The sequence below is a fragment of the Mustela nivalis genome (assembly GCF_964662115.1).
Source record: "Mustela nivalis genome assembly, chromosome: 13".
NCBI lineage: Eukaryota > Metazoa > Chordata > Mammalia > Carnivora > Mustelidae > Mustela > Mustela nivalis.
The window spans coordinates 33902033-33908737 of NC_139032.1; the positions used below are offsets into that span (position 1 = coordinate 33902033).

The 6705-nt window shown below is 40.0% G+C and overlaps 1 pseudogene across 1 annotated transcript; it reads right to left on the reverse strand.

Annotated features, from left to right (window-relative positions):
- Positions 1-2501: 2501 nt before the first annotated feature.
- LOC309845975 (heterogeneous nuclear ribonucleoprotein A1 pseudogene) lies at positions 2502-3556 on the reverse strand (annotated as a pseudogene). The gene has a single exon. The product of its transcript is annotated as a heterogeneous nuclear ribonucleoprotein A1 pseudogene (transcript).
- Between the last annotated feature and the right edge of the window lie 3149 nt (positions 3557-6705).

Consider the following 6705-nt stretch of genomic DNA (forward strand, 5'->3'; position numbering starts at 1 on the left):
GGTGATAATGGACATTCCTGCCATGTTCCTGAACTTAGCGGATAAGCTTTCAGTTTTTCTCTATTGAGAATGATATTTGCGGTGGGTTTTTCTTAGATGGCTTTGATAATAGTGAGGTATGTGCCCTCTATCCCTACACTTTGAAAAGTTTTGATCAGGAAGGGATGCTGTACTTTGTCAAATGCTTTTTCATCATCTATTGAGAGTATCATATGGTTCTCGTTCTTTCTTTTATTAATATGTGGTGTCACATTAATTGATTTGTGGATGTTGAACCAAAGTTGTGGCCCTGGAATAAATCCTACTTCGTCGTGGTGAATAATCCTTTTAATGTACTGTTGAATCCTATTGGCTAGTATTTTGGTGAGAATTTTCGCATCTGTGTTCATCAAGTATATTGGTCTATAGCTCTCTTTTTTGATGGGATCCTTGTCTGGTTTTGGGATCAAGGTGATGCTGGCCTCATAAAATCAGTTTGGAAGTTTTCCTTCCATTTCTATTTTTTGGAACAGTTTCAGGAGAATAGGAATTAGTTCTTCTTTAAATGTTTGGTCGAATTCCCCCGGGAAGCCATCTGGCCCTGGGCTTTTGTTTGTTTGGAGATTTTTTATGACTGTTTCAATCTCCTTACTGGTTATGGGTCTGTTCAGGTTTCCTATTTCTTCCTGGTTCAGTTGTGGTAGTTTATATGTTTCTAGGAATGCATCCATTTCTTCCAGATTGTCAAATTTGTTTGCATAGAGTTGCTGATAGTATGTTCTTATAATTGTTTGTATTTCTTTGGTGTTAGTTGTGATCTCTCCTCTTTCATTCATGATTTTATTTATTTGGGTCCTTTCTCTTTTCTTTTTGATAAGTCTGGCCAGGGGTTTATCAATCTTATTAATTCTTTCAAAGAACAATCTCCTAGTTTCGTTGATTTGTTCTATTGTATTTTTGGTTTCTATTTCATTGATTTCTGCTCTGATCTTCTGATCTTTATTATTTCTCTTCTCCTGCTGGATTTAGGCTTTCTCTCTTGTTCTTTCTCCAGCTCCTTTAGGTGTAGGGTTAGGTTGTGTACTTGAGACCTTGTACTTGAGAAAGGCTTGTATCGCTATATATTTTCCTCTCAGGACTGAGTTTGCAGTGTCCCACAGATTTAGAACTATTGTGTTTTCATTATCATTTGTTTCTATAATTTTTTTCAATTCTTCTTTAATTTTCTGGTGACCCATTCGTTCTTTAGAAGGATGCTGTTTATTCTCCATGTGTTTGTGTTCTTTCCAAATTTCCTCTTGTGATTGAGTTCTAGCTTCAGAGCATTGTGGTCTGAAAATATGCAGGGAATGATCCCAGTCTTTTGATACCGGTTGAGACCTGATTTATGACCCAGGATGTGATCTAGTCTGCAGGATGTTCCATGTGCACTAGAGAAGAATGTGTATTCTGTTGCTTTGGGATGAAATATTCTGAATATTTTTGTGATGTTCATCTGGTTCAGTGTGTCATTTTAGAACTTTATTTCCTTGTTGATCTTTTGCTTGGATGGTCTGTCCATTTCTGTGAGGGGAGTGTTAAAGTCCCCTACTATTATTGTATTATTGTTGATGTGTTTCTTTGATTTTGTTATTAATTGGTTTATATCGTTGGCTGCTCCCACGTTAGGGGAATAGATATTTAAAATTGTTAGATCCTCTTGTTGGACAGACCCTTTGAGTATGATATAGTGTCCTTCCTCATCTCTTATAGTCTGTGGCTTAAAATCTAGTTGATCTGATATAAGGATTGCCACTCCTGCTTTCTTCTGATGTCCATTAGCATGGTACATTTTTTCCACTCCCTCACTTTAAATCTGGAGGTGTCTTCGGTTCTAAAATGAGTGTCTTGTAGGCAACATATTGATGGGCTTTCTTTTTTTACCCATTCTGATACCCTGTGTCTTTTGATGGGGAATTTAGCCCATTAACATTCAGGGTAACCATTGAGAGATATGAATTTAGTGCCATTGTATTGCCTGTAAGGTGACTGTTACTGTATATTGTCTCTGTTCCTTTCTGATCTACTACTTGTAGGGTCTCTCTTTACTTAGAGGACCCCTTTCAATATTTCCTGTAGAGCTGGTTTGGTTTTGCAAATTCTTTCAGTTTTTGTTTGTCCTGGAAGCTTTTTTTTTTTTTTTTTTCCACATTTAAAAAAAAGACACATTTATTCAGCGTCATGATCAGACTATTACATTTAGCAATCAACAGCATGGGTGCAAAAAAAAAAAAATCTACATTAAAACCCTTTGTTGGAATGCTTTACACTTTCCACAGAACAGAAACTAAAATAACCTGTTATACAATTAGTCACAAATACAGTCCTCGAGTTTTTTTGCCCATACACATGAGTATTGTCTAAAATATGTCTTCTTTGTAGCAGCTAGGCCCTGCCACCACTGTGCTTGGCTGAGTTCACAAATCTGTTGTAACCTGTAGCTTCCCTGTCACTTCTCTGGCTCTCCTATCCTGCTAAGCTTTGTTTCCTGGCAGTAATTAAAACCTTATGCCACTGCCATAGCTGCTGCTGCTGCTGGAACCACCATAGCCACCTTGGTTTCGTGGTTTGGCAAAGTATTGGCCTCCACCACCATAAGGGCCAGAGCTTCTGCCTCCAAAATTGCCTCCTTTCATGGGTCCAAAATTTGAGGATTGATTGTTGTAATTGCCAAAATCATTATAGCTTCCACCACCTCCAAAGTTGCTTCCATCATTACCAAATCCGTTATAGCCATCCCCACTGCCACCATATCCACCACCACCTCGACTGCCACCAAAGCCACCTCGACCACTGAAGTTTCCTCCGCGACCAAAGTTGTCATTCCCACCAAAACCACCTCCACGACCACCACCAAAGTTTCCAGAACCACTTCGACCTCTTTGGCTGGATGAAGCACTAGCCATCTCTTGCTTAGAGAGCGCTTTCCTTACTTCACAGTTGTGGCCATTCACAGTATGGTATTTTTGAATGACAATCTTGTCTACAGAATCATGGTCATCAAATGTTACAAAAGCAAAACCCCTCTTTTTGCCACTGCCTCGGTCAGTCATGATCTCAATCACTTCGATTTTCCCATACTGTTCGAAATAATCTCTTAGATGATGTTCTTCAGTGTCTTCTTTAATGCCACCAACAAAAATCTTTTTCACAGTTAAGTGGGCACCAGGTCTTTGAGAATCTTCTCTTGAGACAGCCCTCTTTGGTTCCACAACTCTTCCATCCACCTTGTGTGGCCTTGCATTCATGGCTGCATCCACCTCCTCCACAGTGGCATAGGTGACAAACCCAAAGCCTCTGGAGCGCTGGTGTTCGGATCTCTCATTACCACACAGTCCGTAAGTGTTCCCCATTGCTCAAAATGGCTCCTCAGACTCTCATCGGTTGTTTCAAAGCTCAGACCTCCGATGAAGAGCTTCCGCAGCTGTTCAGGCTCTTTGGGAGACTCTGACTTAGACATGACGGCGGTGGGAGGGGAGACTTTAACGATGCTTACTCGGCGGCGTCCACAGGCAGAAAGGAGTAACCTAACGAACGTATCTCTCCTGGAAGCTTTTTATCTCTCCATCTATTTTCAGTGATAGCCTAGCTGGATATAGTATTCTTGGCTGCATGTTTTTCTTGTTAATGCTCTGAATATATCATGTCAGTTCTTTCTGGCCTGCGGATTAGTCTGCTGCCAATCTCATATTTTTACCATTATATGTTATAGACTTCTTTTCCTGGGCTGCTTTCAGGATTTTTCTCTTTGTTGCTAAGACTTGTAAATTTTACTATTAGGTGACAGGGTGTGGACCTATTCTTGTTGATTTTCAGGGGGCTTCTCTATACCTCCTGGATTTTGATGCTTGTTCCCTTTGCCATATTAGGGAAATTCTCTCCAATAATTCTCTCAAATATTGTCTGCTCCCCTCTCTTTTTTCTTCTTCTTCTGGAATCCCAGTTATTGTAATGTTGTTTCATCTTATGGTGTCACTTATCTCTTGAATTCTCCCCTCGTGGTCCAGTATCTGTTTGTCCCTCTTTTCCTCAGTTTCTTTATTCTCTGTCATTTGGTCTTCTGTATTACTAATTCTTTCTTCTGCTTCATTTACCCTAGCAGTAAGAGCCTTCATTTTTTATTGTACCTCATTAATAGGTTTTTTATTTCAACGTGGTTAGATTTTAGTTCTTTTATTTCTTTAGAAGGGCTTTTCTCTCTCCAGAGAGGGTTTCTCTAATATCTTCCATGCCTTTTTCGAGCCTGGCTAGAACCTTGAGAATAGTCATTCTGAAGTCTATATCTGACATATTACCAATGTCTCTATTGATTAGGTCCCTAGCCGTTGGTACTGCCTCTTGTTCTTTTTTTTTTTTTTTTTTTTTTTTGTGGTGACTTTTCCACCTTGTCATTTTTTCCAGATAAGAGTATATGAAGGAGCAAATAAAATACTGAAAGGGTGGCAAAGACCCCAGGAAAATGCACTCTAACCAAATCAGAAAAGATCCCAAATTGTGGGAGGGAGAAAGGGGATAAAAATAAGTTCCAAAAAAAAATTTAAAAAAAAGAAAACAAAGAAAAAATATAAAAAAGAAAAAATATATATATTAGTTAAACTAGTTAAAATACATTAAAAAAGAAAAGGGTAAAAATTAAAAAGAAATTTAGCAGAAGAAAAAAAATAAAATTAAAAATAAATCAAATTAACCACAAGACTAAAGAATCATGGAGAGAAAGCCATGAGTTCCCTGTTTTGCTTTCTCCTCCACTGGAATTCTGCTGCTCTCCTTGTTAGGTGAACTTTGTCTTGGCTGGATTTCTTGATCTTCTGGGGGGAGGGGCCCGCTGTAATGATTCTCATGTGTCTTTCCCCAAGGTAGAATTGCACCACCCTTACCAGGGGCCAGGCTAAGTAATCTGCTCGGGTTCACTTTCAGGAACTTTTGTCCCCTGAATACTTACCATAGAGTTCTGGAGGATGGGAATGAAAATGGCAGCCACTCATTTTCCGGCCCGGAGGAGCTGGGAGCTTGGGGCCCAGTTCCTCATTGCAACTTCAGAGAGAAAAGAGCCCAATCACTCCCATCTCCCTGGCCTCTGGCTGTGCTCTGAGCTCACCCAGCTTGTGACCGGTTCAAGGTAACCCTGAGCTAAGAGCTCACTCCTCGGCTCTGTCTCTGTAGCTGGCTTCCCTGGTCTAATCCCTTTGAGCTCCGTGACACTCAGACACCCCTGATCCTTCTGTAACCCTGTGGGACCTAGAGCCACGCTGGCCCCGCATGGGCTTCTCCTTGGTTTAGCCTTGGAGCAATGTCCCTCAGTGGAGTAGACTTTTAAAAGTCCTGATTTTGTGTTCCATTGCTCTGCCGTTGGCCAGGAGCTGGCCCCTCCCCCCGCGGTCTATCTTCCTGTGTCTTTGGATTCACTTCTCCGCTGGTCCTACCTTTCAGAAAGTGGTTGATTTTCTGTTTCTAGAATTTCTGTTCTTCTCTTCAATCTCCCATTGGATTTGTAGGTGTTTGCAATGGTTTGATAGTCTATCTAACTGATCTCCTGCTACCTGATGTTGTTTCAGCCAGCTATTTCTACGCCATCCTTGGAATTGGTATTTATGACCATAAATTTGTATGATCCTGGTGTAGAGTAGTAGTATAGGGAAGGAAGAGAATAGGTCTTTAGCTCTGTGCTCTAGGAGTAGGCCTTCTCAGATGGACAATGCGCAGGCACAGATTTTGACACCCTCTTCCCTTCCCATCTCCTGCTCACATTCATTTCTATTTACTATCTTTTCAGCCTCTCAGACTTGCTTCTTTATCACCAGTTCCCTTGAAAGAGGAAACATTTTAGAACTGGGAGGGTGGAACTCACAGGAAGCAAGCAGCAGTTCCACCTAATGCAGGTGGTATTTGGAGCAGCAACAAGGAGCATTTTAGCACTTTGGCAAATATGTGTTGAGTGCCTGGGTGTGCCAGGACATTTCTTTATGTGATTTTATTTAATTCTGACAGCAACGCTGTGAGACAGGACATATTTGTCTCATTTTATGATTTTGAAGCTGAGATTTGGTTATGTGAAAGGGGTTCTCCAGCGTTGTACCACCTGTCAGTGTCAGTGACTGCTGGTGACCACTCTCAGCTCTAACTGTCCATTCCTCTACCTGGGACTCCACAATGTCACTGGAGACACTGAAATGTCTGAGACACAATCTCAAGAAAAGAAAATTGCCACAATTTTCACCAGCCATCTGTTTGTTTTTTCCCAGATTTTTTGAGATATAATTGACAAATAATATAAATTTAAGGTGAAAAATGTGATGATATGATGCACATATAGAGGAGTGAAATGGTTATGATGATAAGATTAGCTAACACATTTATCATCTCATGGAGTTACCATGCTTTTGTTTTTTGTTTTGTTTTGTTTTTGCCTTTTTTTTTTTTTTTTGGAGTGAAAATATTTAAGATCTATTACACGTCCTAGCAAATTTCACATATGTAGTTGCCATGCTGTATAGAGGATCCTCAGAACTTATCTTATAACTGAAAGTTTGTACCCTTTGACCATTATTTCTGCATTGCCTTCCCCAGTCCCTGCCAACCACAAATCTACTCTCTGTTTCTCTGAGTTTGAACGTATTAGTTAATTAATTAATTCTTATTTAAATTTATTTATTTGTTTTGGGAGTTTGCAAAACGGTAGTTTATTAA